Raw genomic sequence first — 16932 nt, 5'->3', positions numbered from 1 at the left:
GTTCCCCTAATATTTTTTAGACAGCTTTAAGAAATGGTCCTGTGAGTGGTTTGGTGGTTTTTTAACAGGCACAGAATTATGTAATGTGCTTTGTCACACTATCCTAGTCTTTTGCAATGTTTATAGATCAAAAAACTTACTTTATTTTTTGAAGAGTGTAGGTGCAGCTTCATTAGTGAAATAGAATTACTTTGAAACTTTTGGGTGAATATGTTTGGAATTTTCACTAATCCTAATTTTCATTTTTACTTTATTCTGTTCCTTTAATTTTCATTTTAATAGGCTTACCTGTGAAATCAGAGTTGACAAACACTCTTTGAAACGACAATTTCTTCATTTTGACACAATCATCCACAGGATGAGGTTTAACAGAAGAGACAGTGAAGACTGACAGTCACATGCTAGATAGTATAATTTATGGCCTATATGTCTAAGAACATTTAAATACTATTTTCAAAAGCACAATTTAAAATCAAATAGATATTTGTACGTCATTTTATATGTACTATTATTTATCAGATTGTATTATTAGCTATTTTAACCTCTTTGTATTAGTTTGGAAATATTTTTAGTTACAAGTAACAGAAAATAGACTCTCAGATCTTAATTAAGACTTAATCAATGACTAAGTGCTTGCTGTCATTGGTCTAAGCAGTTTAATGTCAGGATTAAATATTGATTCATATTTCTGTGATTCTCTTCGCTCTCTCTTCATAGTCATACCATGGATGAAAATTTCCAAGCATCACAGCAGTTTTCAAAGATAGGAAGCCAAAGGCACTTTGGACAGAGCTTTCTACTTGCTTCTTTTCTTACCAGGAAAGAAATATATTTCTCAAATCATCCATTTAGTAGGTTTCCCCTGGCAGAAATGTGTCACAACACTATCTCTGACTGTAAAGGAGACTGGGAGAATGAGTATCTACTCTTGCTTCTACAATTAAAGGGAGGCAATGAAAAGGAGTTTGGAAATGGCCTTTGGGTAACCAGCTACCTATTGGTGCATCTACTAGGTGCTTGGTGAGCATATGTCAAATGATCAATAGCCTTAAATAGAGCAAAACTTCAGGTACACACCCATCCTTTTATTGCCTTTCCTATTAAATTTACATTTCCTTTCCTTGTTTGTTTGGAAACAGAAATTTTTAGTTGTGCCGCTTATCAGCAAACATTTAACATATGGAATACCATTGTATTTAGTCTGTAACTGGAAATGGAATTAGGAATGATTAGAAATGGCTTGAACATGATATTTGTCCACTCACTCAATAAATATTTGCTAGAGTTGTGGTTCAGATGGTAGAGCAATTGTCTTGTAAGCATGAAGCCCTGGGTTCAAACCCCAGTACCATCAAAAAAAAAAAAAAAAATCTTGAGCCAGGTGCCAGTGGTTCACAACTGTAATCAGAGCTACTTGGGAGGCTGAGATTGTAAGGATTGTGGTTCTCTGTCAGCCTGGGCCCAAAAAGTTTTTAAGACATCCATTTCAACAGAAAAAAGCTGGGTATGGTGGGGAAGTATAAAATGGGGGGATGGCAGTCCAGGCAGCCTGGGCAAATAACAAGATCCCATCTCCTAAATAACCAGAGCAAAAAGGGCTGGGGACTTGGCTCAAGTGGTAGAGCACCTGCCTAGCAAGTACAAGGCCCTGAGTTCAAACCCAGTACTGACAAAAAAAAAAAAAAGTAGAAATAGTTATTCAGTGCCTACTATATATTAGACATTGTTTTAGGTTTTTGAGATATATCTGTGAGAAAAAGAGCCCCACCAATTAGGGAGCCTATGTTCTAACAGAGCATATTGAGATTTTGACTATTGTTTTTTTTTTTTTGATGGGACTGGGATTTGAACTCAGGACTTCATGCTCGCAAAGGAGGAGCTGTACTGCTTGTGCCACACCTCCAGTCAAAGAATTCTTTTCTTTTTTTTTTTCTTTTGGCAGTACTAGGGTTTGAACTCAGGGCTTCATGCTTGCAAAGCAGGCACTTTACCACTGGACATTTTTTTTTACCTCCACATATTGACATTTTGAAACATAAGTAGAATTTTCATAAAATAAGTATGAAAGGGAAATGCATTTTGTTCAAGGGAGGAGCATGAGCAGAAGACATGGAACACCAAGTAGCTCCATGAAGTGAAAAATGCATGACAAGGACTTAAAGAGCAAGTTACATCAGATTGTGAAGTGTTATGACCAGGAAATGTGAGTTTTGTCAAATCTATTTGCATCTGGCAAATCAGTACTGAAACTTACCAGACAGCTTCACTGGAAGATCTACAGACATTTTAAACTTATCATGTTCCAAGTGAACTCATATATTCCTGAAACCTGTTCTTCTCCTGTATTTCCTACCTTAGCAAATGACACTGCTATTTCTTTAGTATATGCCCTCACCAGGACTAGTGTCATTATTTCTAATCCATTCTTACAAGATGCTTTGAAAGTGATTTTTCCCTCTAAAATTTATGTGATCCACAAGTAGATGAGGGCACAGGTTAGGGAATATCTGTAAAGTTGGGGGATGGGGAGCTATGGAGGGAGTTGTTACGTTTGTGTTAGTTTTCTATTGCTGTGTAACTGATTACCACAAATTTAGAGACTTTTACTATTTCACAGTTTCTGTGGATTAGGACTCCAGACAGTTTAGCTAGATCCTCTGCTTAGAGCCTCGCAAGGCTGAATCAAAGTGTTCACAGGGCTGTGTTCTCATCTGGAGATTTGACTGGGAAAAAAATCTGCTCAAAATTCACTCGGTGGTTGGCAAAATTTATTGTCTGTGGTTGTAAGGGTGAGAGTCCCAGCTTCTTTCTGGCTATTGGCTAGAAGCTGCCTTTAGCACCTTGAGGCCATGATAGTTCCTACAGACCACTTGCAAGTCTGTAAGACCACTTGCCATGTGGGGTCTCCCCAACATGGCTGCTTACTTCATCTCACCAGCAAGGAGAGTCTCTAAAGTGAGTCTGCTGGTGAGGCAGTGAAATGTAATCCTGGGAGTGACATACTTCCTTAGTATAAGCAAGTAACAGGTCCTGCCTATATTCAAAGGGGTGTGAGATGTGAACACGAGAGGTACTGATTATGAGAGCCAACTTAAAGTCTCTTTGTCATAGCATCCTCACAGCCTCCTCTGTTCTTAGGGTCTGTTCCATGAGTACTGTCTCTGGGACTGATCTTGAAGAGAGGCTTAGTTTCTACCAAAAACAAAACAACAACAACAACAACAACAAAAACCCCAACCTCTCAACTTGTTTGAGTCAGTTCTTTATAGATATAGGGGCACCACCTTTGGTCATTTTGCTGGCTTTTTCATTCTACCCCATTTCTCTACTGTTGTCCAAGGAAATCTCTTCTCCCTCAGGAAAACACAACACTTGAGTTTTTCTAACTTTCCACTCACAAACTTGTACAGACAGATCTCAAGGGCTAAGCAGAAAAAATTTAATTCATCCTCTTTAAAAAGCAATTGGCATTGAACTAGAAATGCTTTCCCCCCTGTCCTATCCAAATATTATCCTGCTTCTCCTTTGCAGACAAAAAAAAAAAAAAAGCCCTTTAATGCTTCCCTATTATTGCAATAGGCGATAAATTCAAACTCCCAAATGACACACCAGACCCTCCCTGATTTGGCTCTTAACCTGATTTCTGGCCATTTCTCATTTTGCATCCTAGGAGCCAAGTTTTAGAGAATTATTTTGCAGGTTGTTTTCATGATTCAGAAATTCTTTCTCCCTACAGTGCCAGTCTTCTTCCTCCCTTTCTGTTATTCCTTCTCCTAGACATTTATTACAGTATTGGTTACTCTGTGAAGCTTTTGTGACCTCATGGAAAATTGAATGGGCTGATGTTAATATTTATAATACTTAAATGAACTTATGCCCATTTCTCTTTATGAAACTATAAACCTCTCAAAGAGGTTATTCTATCATAGGGAGAAACACAGGTCAATACAGCAGGAGAGAGTGATGGCCAGAGCACATACTTGAAAGTGATTAACACATAAGATGGTATTTTAAGTCATGGGAGTGGATGAGATCATCCAGAAAGGAATAGAAGAGGACAGATCAAAGCAGTATAGACGCTCTAATTAGGATGCTTGATTAAGTGTAAACAACTTTGTTTGCAATGTGCTAGGTCTTTGGATTGCTTTTTTTTTTTCCCTTTCTCCTTTTATTTTATCATTTTTACATTTACTTATATGGGTATATATTGTTTGTGCCACCTCTCCCCACCCCATCCCCAAGATTGCTTATTTTTTAATGACTTTTTTGTCTCAATTAAATGGATTAGCGAAATGTTAAAGAGTAGTTTGGATTCTTACTACAATCTAAGTAAGGTATACTATCAGTGAAAAATTTTACTTCAGTAAAAAATATTTCCAATGAAGGATTAAATATAAAGAAATCTTGGATAAAATATTCTCTGTTTCATAATTTGAGCAACTTGAATAATTTTTTCCATGCCTTGCCAGTCTAATTTCAGTAAATTTCTGTCTGAAATAGCACTTCTATTTCAGACCATAATGTAAAAGCTCTCAGCCTTAAGCTTCTGGTATTCCATCGAAATGATAAACCCTGAGTGAATTAAAGGTTTTAATGTTCTGAAATAAAAGCTCAATTTCTTCAGATTTCATATAGTCCTTCTTTGTAATAATTCAATAAGTACATTGAATACCTATCATATGTATTCATTACTGCCTTTGCTGGTCTGATTGATTTCTGACCGATAACTTCCATAAGCTATCTGCAATGTCATTTCTTGAAACTTAATGTTTTACTTCAAAAGTACTGTAATTTAGAATTAAATGACAAGCAAGACTCATCTTCTCTATTTTAATCATAAAGTTCTTTCACATAGAGCAATTCTGCTTCCAGTACTTCTTCCTTCAAAATAAGTTTGTTGTTAAGATTATTCACAATTTGAGATTTAAGACAAATGGTTGTGATAAGACTTGGAGAAAGGAAACCATTCTTCCAGTATTAGTCTTACTAATTTTTCTACTAATGTGTTTGTGAGAGATTAATAAAAATATTCCATTACTAAAAATAGATTTCTATATTAATAATTTATGATGTTACTGTTAAACTTCTCTCAAATCATTTTGAAATAAAATGGAGTTTTATTCACCACAATTCCTATGGCACTGTCTCTCAGGAACGTTTCTGTTTTCAAGTGGAGGGACTTCCCCAGAGTTAGTAACACTCTGGCCTCTGATCCAGCCCAGTTGATGGCTGACATTCATTAACCCACAGGTCATAATTAGGTGGAGTTTAGTTTTAAAATAACCATAAACATGTAAGCTCTCAGTCCTGTATCAAACTGAGTCAATTTCAAGTTCTGTCCCAAGGTTTGACATGGGAGCTGGTGGGGGGTGAGGCAGGACAGAGTAGATCAGAAAACATTAGCAAGCTCATTCGGCCGTCAACTTTAACCTTTATTGCACAAACAGCTTTATCAGTGATAAAAGTGAAAGTTTGACCTCTCACTGGCTGCACTGCAGTTGAAGTCATGATTGTTTCTGGTTCTGAAATGCAGGAATCCTAAACGGGAGTAGATGAATGCACACAATGAGCATACAGGTTTCCAACAGAGAACAACATACTGGCAAAAGTTCATCTGCTTCCTGTTGTCGCTTGCACTTTCCTTTCTATAAGGGAGAATAACACTGAATAACTTTTTTTTTTTTGCAGGGTTGGGGTGGAATATAGGATTGGAGTTTGAACTCGGGGCTTTGCACTTGAAAAGCAGGCATGCTACTGCTTGAGCCACACCTACAGTCCATTTTGCTATGGTTATTTTGGAGATGGGATCCTGAGAACTATTTGCCTGAGCTGTCCTTGAACCATGATCCTCTCAATCTCAGCCTCCCAAGAAGCTAGGATTACAGGCATGAGCTACAGGCGCCCAGCTAAAAACTGCATAAACTTGACATAATGTGGTATACATATTTTTTACTCTTGTCTCTTGTCTTGTTTGACATCTTTTGCTCTGGGCTCTTTATATGATAAGGCCTGGTTGGTGACAGGAGATAGACCTGAGGAAGGGGGTTCAGGAAGACAGCTATGTCACCACGACTTTCAAGAATTCTCCTAGGTCATTCTAGCTTCTTACCAGCATCATTTTGCAAAAATAGGATCCAGCCACCTTGCAGCTAGAAGGAAAAGGGCACACACATAGAGTTAGGCTATGAGCATCTGATAAATTACTGATCCGTGATCAGTAATTTAAATTGCACAAGCATGTGAGAAAATATCTTCCCTGAAGTTGAACACTGAATTTCATAGATGATGAGTGAAAGTGAGAACTCAGCTCAAGCTTAATCTCCTTGGTAATATTTCCTAATTGTTTACCAGAAAATAGCATCTTTTTCTCTTTTTTAAAAATAATGAGACATAACAAGTTTAATACTTTAATAGTAATTTCTATATTACGAGCTGTTAAGAAGTACAAAAGAAAAGCAAAGAGGTAGGGGGGGAGAGCAGATGGTAAGTGCTAGTGAATTTTATAACTCACTACACAAGATTAGTTAGGTACAGAGCCAAAATTTTCAGTATTTGATATATGCTAGTTCTATACTTTTCAGCAATATGTTACAAAAACTTATACTTCTCTGGTTTACACTGTAGAAATTCTGCAAAAAGAAATACCATGCTGTTTTAGCATGCATTTGATATACTTGTTGCTTACAAATAAAGTAATTACTTTATAAACTTAGTGCAAGCAATGAATCTAATGACTAGGACTGAAGATGTAGCTTAGCGGTAGAATACTTATCTGGCATGTGCAAGACCCTACATTTTTTAAAGAATTATAGAGTTGTCACTACATCTCACCTAAGAATTCTGTTTCAGCCAGGTACCTGAGGCTCAAGCCTATTATCATCCTAGCTACTCTGGAGACAGAGATCAAGAGAATTGCCGTTCAAAGCCAGCCTAAACAAATAGGTCCCGAGACAGGTCCCGAGACCCTATGTTGAAAATACCTAACACAAAAAGGGCTGGTGGAGCAGCTCAAGGTGTAGGCCCTGAGTTCAAGCCCTGGTACAGAAAAAAAAAAAGAAAAAGAATTTTGTTTCATTGTATCTAGTCCAGATAGATGTATATCAGAAAAATTCCTATATTATTGCTAGCATATATGATAAAGAAAAAGAAGTGTGGAGATATATTTTGTTTCTCCCATCTAAAAGAGAAATAGTGTCAGGCATGGTAGTGCATGTCTATAACCCCATTACTCAGGAGGCTAAAGAAGGGAATCTTAAGTCTGAGGCCTGCCCAGGCTACATAGCAAGACTGTCTCTCAAAAAACCAAAAATAAACAAACAAATAAAAGAGAAACAACACAAATTTTGCAAACTTCTAATTCTTAAGATTTTTTTAGCACCTTCTTAAGGAATTATTAGACATTGCTCTAAGAATGGAACATTCTACACAAACTCTACCCAACTGAACACCGGTTTTTATAACTGTATCTGTACAGGAAGTGAATTCTTTTCACATGGTAATAAGACAAAAAAAAAATCAAGGTTTTCACTTTGTAACTAATTCCTTTATAGAATTTCTAGATCCTCAGTATCACAAAACAATTAATAAATCAAATGACTACTAGTTTTCTAGGATTAAATCAGAAGCCAGGTCACACTCACAGCGTTGTCCCCTGTCGGGATTGATATTTGCAAAGAGCTTGACTGTCAGAGTGAAAATATTTGAAATCTCATGATAGAGTCTCATTGAAAAGCAATGATGAATTATGATTATTAGTGATAAATGTCAGTCATTTGAAAATAAATGCTGGTAGACAGGCACAGCCTTCTTATCGCCCTCTTGAAGTATCTGTTGCTTCGTGTACAACTTTTGCAGTTTGGGCCTTTGAAATGTCACAATCTCTAGATTTATACAAAGGAACTAACTGCAAACGAAAACCTTTAGCTCTTTCTTGTTTGAGATTTTGTTTTGTTTTGTTACTGTTTTTGTTTTTGAGGCAGAATCTCCTATGTAGCTCAGGCTGGCCTGGAACTGGAGATCTTCCTGCTTCAGCCTGCTGATTATAGATGTGTGTCACCATGCCCAGCACCCCACATTATTACCATGTAAAAAAGGTTCACTTTCCGAACAGGTACAGGTATGAAAATTCATGTTTCAGTTGAGTATATAGTTTGGATACAATGTTCCAGTCTTAGAGTAATGTCCCCAAGCTACTTCCAATAATTCCTTAAAAGTGTGCTAAAATTCTAAGAATTAGAATTTTTCATTTTTAAAATGTATTTACTTATTCATTTTGGAGGTGCTGGGGTTTGAACTTAGGGCTTCGTGCTTGCTAGGCAGACTACCACTTGAACCACACCCCCAGATTTAAGTATTAAAATATTACAGAGCTCTAGCTAGGGGGTACAGGGGGAGAGAAAGAGGGTGGGGCAAGGGGGGAGAAATGACCCAAACATTGTATGCACATATGAATAAAAGAAATTAAAAAAAAGAATATTACAGAACTCTTGCAGTATCTCTTTTAGAAGGAAGAAGTGTAATATATCTCTACATGCCTTTTTAAAAATCTATATAGGCTAACAATAATATAGAAAATTTTCTGATATACATTTGTTCTACTGGGTACAATGAAACAAAATTCTTAGGTAAAATGTTATGAATACTGTGTGATTTATTTTAAAAAATTGTTAAATGTTCCTTTAAGAAACTCAATTACAGGCTCAGGCCTGTAACCCTAGCTACTCAGGAGGCAAAGATCAGGAGGATCTCAGTTCGAAGACAGCCTGAGCAAATAGGTCCCAAGACTCATCTCAAAAAAAAAAAAAAAAAAAAAAAAATCGCAAAAGGGCTGGCAGAGTGGCTCAGGATGTAGGCCCTGAGTTCAAACCCAGTACCAGGAAAAAAATTAAGAAACTCAGTCCAACATTTGTTGTAATTTTTTACCTTCAGTCAGAACTAAAGTCCATCAAGGAAATTCTTTATGAGCTTGCCATAACTCAGAGCATCAATAAACAACCTTATGGGATTGAAATATGACTAGAAATATTATATGGAGAAAATTATGTGAATGATGTTTGGAGTACATGGGTTGAAAGAAATATTTTTGTTATTATTTAGGGTTGATGGGTGATATGCTGAGAATAATAAGCCATCTTTAATAACAGAGTATGCAAGTTTGGAGTTAAAGCTGGCTTATTTAGAACAACAGTAGAGAGGCCCTGGGCTTGTTTCTTGCTAATTGTTGTGGATATGCCCCATAGCTCTGTGCTCATCACCCTCCCTCTTTCAAGGACTGGATCTCATGGCTCACTCCTTACAAATAGAATACAGTCTAAGTAACAGTGTGAAGTCTAAGAGGAGGTCATAAAAGACATTGTGACTTCCTCCTTGTGCTTTCTCTTGGATCACTTGCCCTGCGAGGAGGTAGTTGTGAGGACACTCAAACAGCGAGCTGTGAAGATCCCCATGGTTGAGCAGCAAGTTCTCTGAGTGAGCATTGTTGGAAGTGGACTCTCCAACCCCAGCCAGACCTTCACATGACTCACTACCAACCCAGCTGACACTTTTACTGCAAAGGCACGAGACACTGAGTTATACCTACCCAGCCAAGCAGTTTGTCAATTCGTGACCTGTAGAAACTGTAGATAATGTTTGTTGTTTCAGTTGCTGAGTTTCATGGTAATTCATTATGTAGCAATAGATAACTAATAGAATCTTCCTCCATAAGGCATTTATTCTAACCTCTTAATAAATATCAAACATGTATCTTTTTAGATACTGCTTTGAGAAGATGGCGAATGATTAATCTGCCTGGGAGAACCACATTTCTTCCTAGACTGTCCCCCCAAAGTCCTTGAGAGTCATATCTGCTACAGTTAGTAATCCTTCCAGCACAGGTCTGAACTGCTGATTGTTTTAATTTGCTTGTTTATTTATTTATTAGATCATAAAAAATATATAGTTCTCATTACCACACTTGATGCTGTGGAAAGATAAAAAATATGGGCAAAATATGGTCTCTACCTTTGAGGAATTTATGATCTCTCTCTCTCTCTCTCTCTTTTGGCTATACTGGGGATTGGAAGCTCATGCTTGCTAGGCAAGTGCTCTACCCCCGGTCCTTTTTGCTTTTAGTTTATTTTTCAGACAAGGTCTCATGTTTTTGCCCCAAGAGGCCTCAGACTATGATTCTCCTCCTCTACCTCCTGAGTAACAGGCACTAGAGGTATGAACCACTATTCCTGGCTTGTTTTTTAGACAGGGACTTGGTAACTTTTGCCCAGACTGGCCTTAAACCATGTTCCTCCTGTCTCTGTCACCTGAATAGACGGAATTACAGGAGTGTACTACCACAACTGGACCCCATGATCTCTTTTCTTTTTTTTCCCCTTTATGCTTTCCCAGTTTTATGTTTAGTTTTATTTTTCTAAGCAATAGTCTGTGCATCAAGATTTATACTGAAACAGCTGAGAATGAGGTCTACCCTATGTATATGTTTTAAGTGGAAGCACCTGGTTATCATGTGGTCACTTCATCACTAAGCTGAGTTTTCTAATGCCATGACTGCTTTTCCATAACAAGATAAATGAGTCTCAAGAAAGGCTATTTTCATTATGCAAGAACTAGAAATGCAATGGTAGTGAGCTTCATAACTCATTGTACAAAGTAATGTTCTATCATCCAAATAAAGAGAACATGAGTACCAAATGTCTGTGAAACAATCCCCAGATCTCACTGGACTTTCTTAGGCTGAATGTTGCATTCAGTTGCAAATGTCATTTGGATGCATTCTAAGAGCCTAAAGTGCCTTATTAGAGAGCAGAGGCTTTTCTCAGGATGACTTTATGATTTCAGGGAACAATAACATACATGTATTTTTTTTACCAGTCATAGTGGCTCACACCTCCAATCCCAACTCTACTTAAGAGACAGAGATAGGGAGATCACAATTCAACATCCTGAGCAGTAAGTTAGCAAGACTCCACCTCAATAAATAAACTGGGTGTGGTGATGCATGGCTATGGGGGAGGCCATTGGTAGGAGGATCACAGCCTGGCAAAACTCAAGATGACTCCAAAACATAATGAAAGGAAAAAAACAAAAAAGGGTGGGAATGTGGCTCAAGTGGTAGAGTGCCTGTCTAGCAAGAGGGAGACTTTGACTGTAAACCCCAATACTGCCAAAGCAAAACAAAACCAAACCTTATCATTTTTAATCAGGGACATAGGTAACTTTCTCCTTCTTCTTCTTCTTCTTCTTCTTCTTCTTCTTCTTCTTCTTCTTCTTCTTCTTCTTCTTCTTCTTCTTCTTCCTTCTTCTTCTTCTTCTTCTTCTTCCTCTTCTTCTTCTTTCTTCTTCTTCTTCCTTCTTCTTCTCCTCCTCCTCCTTCTTCTTCTTCTTCTTCTTCACCAAAAAAAGCATTAAAAAAACTGAACAAAGGCCAGTGGAGTGGCTCAAGTGGTAAGAGCACCTGCCTAGCAAGAATGAAATCCTGAGTTCAAACCCCAGTGCCACCAAAACACCAGAACAAAAGAAAACTGAATAAACCTTTTAATCTGCATTGTCATTCTATGAAAGAGAGAACATTTTAATGACCCTCCTCCAAAATGGAGGAAGGGCGAGACACAAAACAAAGCGCAGCTCACACATTGCCAATGATTTTTTTTTTTTTTCATTTTACTCTGTGCCAAGGAAACTGCCACAGTTTGGATCTTCAATGTCTCCCAAAGGCCCATGCATTAAAGGGCTTGGTCCCCAGCTTAGTGCAATTAGGAGTGTTGGAAGTAATAAGCCTCTGGTGCTGAAAACAGACACACATGAGACAGAGAAAATCTCAACAAGACAATTTCTTTTGATCAGAGGGTGCAAGCATGTGCTCACTCCAGCTAAGCCAAACACTCAAGCACAAAATGGCCAACTGTGGCTCCTCCTTATATCCCTGATGCAATTGTACCTGCACCTAACCCAGGATTTGTCCAGCTCATAGGTTCACAATCTCCCTCGATTGACTAAAAGCTTGGGGGATGAGTTAGGGCATACAGTTTGGCAGGCAATGGAGTCCTGCAGGAATCTGGAAGAAGAAGCAAGGACCCTTTAAACAGGCAAGTCACCTAAGATGGTGACCTGAGGAATTTTTAAGTAATCTAAGAGGTAACAAATACTTTGATAGAAAAGATCCTTTTTCTTACAGGAGGAGGTAGAACCTTTAAGAGGTGGGGCCCAGTGGCAGGTCCCTAGGTCATTGGGTCATGGTCATTATGGACTCTGGCCATGAAGTAAATGGTTTTGTTCCACCAGCACTCCCACCTTGATGTGCTGCCACAAACCTAAAAGCAACAGGGCCAACTGTTTATCCACTGGAACCTCAGAAACTGCAAGCTGGAGTAACCTCTTCCTTTCATAAGCTGGCTACCTCAAGTCCTTGTTTTGGCAATGGAAAACGGACGGTCTCCGAAGCTTATTTACCAATATACTCTGACCTAAACAGGGATCAGTAAACTTCTGGCTGGGGCCACACGTGCCCATTAGCTGGAGCCCAGGCGAAGAAGTTTTTGTATTTGTAAAAGGTTATAAAGAAAAAACAACTAGAAGGAGAATGAGACAAAGTGATCACAGCCCATGAGGCCTGAAACTTTTCTTTCTTTTTTTGCAGTATTGAGGCTTGAATTCAGGACCTTCACCTTGAGCCACTCCACCACTCCTTTCTTTCAAGGGTTTTTCAAGGTAGGGTCTCGCAGAACTATTTGGGCTGACTTTGAACTGCAATCTTCTTGATCTCTGCCTCCTGAGTAGCTAGGATTACAGGCATGAACCACCGGCACCTGGCTGAGGCCTGAAACATTTGTTATGAAACATTTTATATGGAGATGTTTGCAAATTTCTTGCCTATATCACCACAGAATTAGATCCCCTTAAAAAGGACTTTGATGCTGGTGAAAACCATTGAGGTTACTACTGAGTGGTTTATCACCATTAGGGATAGTGGGAAGGAAAGATTGGAGTCAGGACTACTTTTGGCATTTTCCTAAAAGTCACACTGACTCTGAGACTTTGTGCAAATAACTGAATCTCAGTAACTTGTTAATGTTTGAGGTTACTTCCAAACCTAGAAGTCTGTTTCTAGTGTACCTCCAATCTTCTATGGCTTACCCTCCTTTAAATTCAGTTTCTCCCCCTTTGAGTTCACAATTAACAAGATATTTGAAAGCCTTCTTACTTAAATTCCTCATAGACTACATTTCTTGGCCATCTCTTCTCACTTTGACTAAAATAGCTCTTCAGGAATGCAATTGATTAACATAATAGGGAAAATTCCAGGAGCAGAAAACTATTAGCTGTATTGGCAGACTCCAGATGGGGAACGCTCTTAGACATGGCAACAAAGAGAAGGAAAGAAATACACATTTGCTCATTTTAAAAAAAAAAAATTCAAATCCTGGCTAAATCTTATCCCTAGAACTCTGACGATCTACCAAAATTCAAAATAAGTAATTTTATGATTGGTGTCATTCCAACTGAAAAAAGTAACATTTAAGGAAATTAAATATTGTATTGTCACCCTACTTGTTTAATAGAATGATCTCCTATATTTAAATTCAATAAATAATGCAGTCTAATTATAAGCCAAAATAAAGGTATTTATTCTTGCTTAATTTTCCTGACTAGATCTCTCTTTTGGAATAAAAGAAACATTTGGATATTAAAATGGCTGTGTGTGTGTGTGTGTGTGTATGTGTGTGTGTGTGTGTGTGTGTGTGTGTGTGTGTGTGTGTTGTATTGATCCCAGTGCCTCCAGCATGCTAGGCAAGCACTTTGCCACTTAAGCCATGTTTCCAGCCATATTGTTTGCATTTTGTTTCTGAGATGGGGTCTCCACTAACTTTGCCTGGGGCTACCTGGAACTCTTGATCCTCCTTCCTTCACCTCTAGAGCAGCATTACAAACACATACCTGGCTAAAGGAACAGGTTTCTTTTGTTTCTTTGTTCGTTTGTTTTGCAATACTGGGGATTAATCCCAGGAGTTTGCACTTGCTAGGCAAACACTCTACCACTTGAGCTACAACCCCAAACCCCAAATAGCATTTTCAAATATTTATCTTTTTTACAAAGAAATTTAATTTTAATCATGAAAGAATCAAAAGTGGCATACACATCTAAGGTCAGACATGTTATCTGCTTGTTAATTCTGTTTCTAAGAAACCTCAAATGTTAAAGAATCATCCCATGGTTTCTTGCAAGTAGGTTTAATGGGTTATGCTGTTAAGAAAAACTTAGAACTCAGGATAGGTAGACTTTAAATAAAAATTAAACACTTATGACCACTTACTACTTTGGTAATAGTTTAACAGGCTTTTTGGGAAAAAACAAAAAACAAAAAACAGCTGCAATCAATTGAATTGGAAAAATTTTACAGCTCACCATAGTTTGCCCCAGGGTGAGCTAACAGGGAGAGGAACCTAACTGTCAAGTCTGAGTAGTGAAGGACTCCCCCTTTCCTGAGCAAAGTAAATGTGGATCTAATTCCTACTGCGATCAGAGAAATAAAACAATACCCAATGATGACTGTATGAAAATTCCTCCTCTCCTCCAAAACTCTGTGTAAGAGTTTCCCTTTCTACATAGAAAGGCTTCCAGACTAACACTTTCTAGTGTTTAAATTTTGTTTTCCTTAAACCTTACTTTGTAGGTATATTTACCTACTTATTTTTGTTCTGTTGGTATTCTATTCCATTATATGTTAAATAAGGACAAGACGACATTTTAAATGTTTTTACTACCCTTCTTCCTTTATAACCTTCACATTTTAAGAACATTACTGATAATTTTGAGCAACTTTTAAAATTATTTATTGCAAATCCTTTGGATAAAGCCTTACAAATTTAGACTGACTTTAGGAAAGATAATTTGAGTTAGGCGTGGTGATATACTCGTAATTTCAACACTTGGTAGTCCAAGGTGGAGAATCTCCAGTTTGAGGCCAACCAATCACAAAACAAAACAAAATGCCAATCTAAATTATCAAATATTTTAACAATAATACAACTTTATTCCTCTCATGAACATCACATTTACCATGTGCATTTACTACAGAAATCTACTTTAATATATACATAAGAATGATCTGCAATTGGCATATGATTTCTTGAATTATAAACAGTTTCTTCTACAGGTTTTGATAATAACTGTATTACTCTTAATTAGTTTAAATACAAGTACATAGTATTCTACTGAGATCTTTGAAAACAGAGAGCAAATATTTTATTTATCTCTGTGAACCTAGAATTTAACAAATCCTGGTATATGGTAGTCGCTCAATAAACACTTGTTATAATTTGAATGTGACATGTCCTCCACAGGGCGCATGTGTTTGAATGCTAGATCCCCATCTGGTGGTACTATTTTCAGAAGTACTGCAAACTTTAGGCAGTAGAGCCTAGTTGTGTTACCAGCAATAAATGTTCTCAGAAGATCTTGGTCCTTGTGTTCCAAATGGAAGAATCCAAGTAGAACATGAGGATGGGGTGAAGAAGAATAGCTTTATTGAGGGAGGGGAGTCACCCATTCTGCCAGGCAAGGGAAGGGAAGAAGAAGGGCTGGGGTCTCTTGGTAGGTCATTTTTATACCACCTTGAACTTGGAGGTGGGGAGACATTATGTCATCACCTGGCTGCTCTCACCTGTGGGCTAGGAGAGAAGCCCTTGAGCCAAGAGGGGGAAAAGTCCCAGACTGTTCCTAATCTAGCCTGCATCACTGGGGACATCCCCTGGAAGGTTATACTTGGTCCCCAGTCCCTTCTCTTCTGCTTTCTGTACAAGACGTAAAGAGCTCTCTCCACCACATGCTTCCACCATCATGATGTTCTGTACAAGCACATAGGATCAAGTGGCTGTAGATTGAACTCTCTGAAACCATAAGCCAAGTAAATTTTTCCTCCTTTTAAATTGTTCTCTTAGGTATTTGGTTACAGAAATGATAAAAGTAACTAACACAGAAAATTGGTATCATAGAAATGGGGTTATTGTAACTAAACCTGACCATAGGGTTCTTAACCTTTTGGAACTAGTTTCCATTTGCAGGAGGAATTTGGAACAGTTTGGAGCAACAAGCTACAGAAATTGTATAATGTTTTAAGCAGAGCTTAAAGGGTGATTGTGGTGAGAACTCAGAAGACAAGAATGCCAACAGGAATGTGGACTGTGAAGGCCAGGCTCACAGAGTTTCAGATGGGAACAAGTTTCTATTCAGAATTGGACTAGAGGTCACTCATGCTACATTCTGGCAAAAAAAAAAAAAATGAATAATCTACATTTTATCCGTATCCTGAGATTTTTGAATGAGGCTGAATTCAAAAGTAATGAATTAATCAATTTTTCAGAGGAAATTTCAAGACAGCATTGCATTCAGCCTGTGGCATGGTTATAGCTGGCTTCTTTTAACCAGATTTACAGTGAGAATTAGGAGCAAAAGGCAGATCAGAAGGATTTGAATACATGCAGTTTGACTAGAAAAGAAGGGAGGTAAAAGTTGTGGACAAGAGGATGTAGATATTAAAGAGTTTAGAGCCATTAAAAAGGAACAAATAGGAAAGATACCTCAAGGATGTCTCAGGAATTGTCAGACCCCAGCCATTTCAGGATCAAAGATGTCAAGGTTTTACCTCATTTGAAAACTTTGCTTTGAGAAGAGAGCTCCCAGATGTCCTGTATACATAGGTCTGCCTAGGGAAGTTTTTTCTCAGGTTCAGATACCCAGGCACTCAGAAGCTGATCTAGCCATGGTCCAAGAGAACCCAGTTACTGCTTGAGTTGGTGGCAGATCTTGGCACTGTTCACGTGATGCTGGTTTTCAGAGTTTAAGAGTTGAGTCATAGAGGCTTCCCCTCAGATTTCAGAGGGAGGCCTTGGAGGCCAAGCAATGCATGGTAGGGTCAAGGATCCCTGCAGGTAGACTCT

The sequence above is a fragment of the Castor canadensis genome, chromosome 12 (genome assembly GCF_047511655.1).
Source record: "Castor canadensis chromosome 12, mCasCan1.hap1v2, whole genome shotgun sequence".
Classification (NCBI taxonomy): Eukaryota; Metazoa; Chordata; class Mammalia; order Rodentia; family Castoridae; genus Castor; species Castor canadensis.
The sequence above is the reverse complement of the archived record's forward strand: the minus strand, read 5'-3'. Positions refer to the sequence as shown.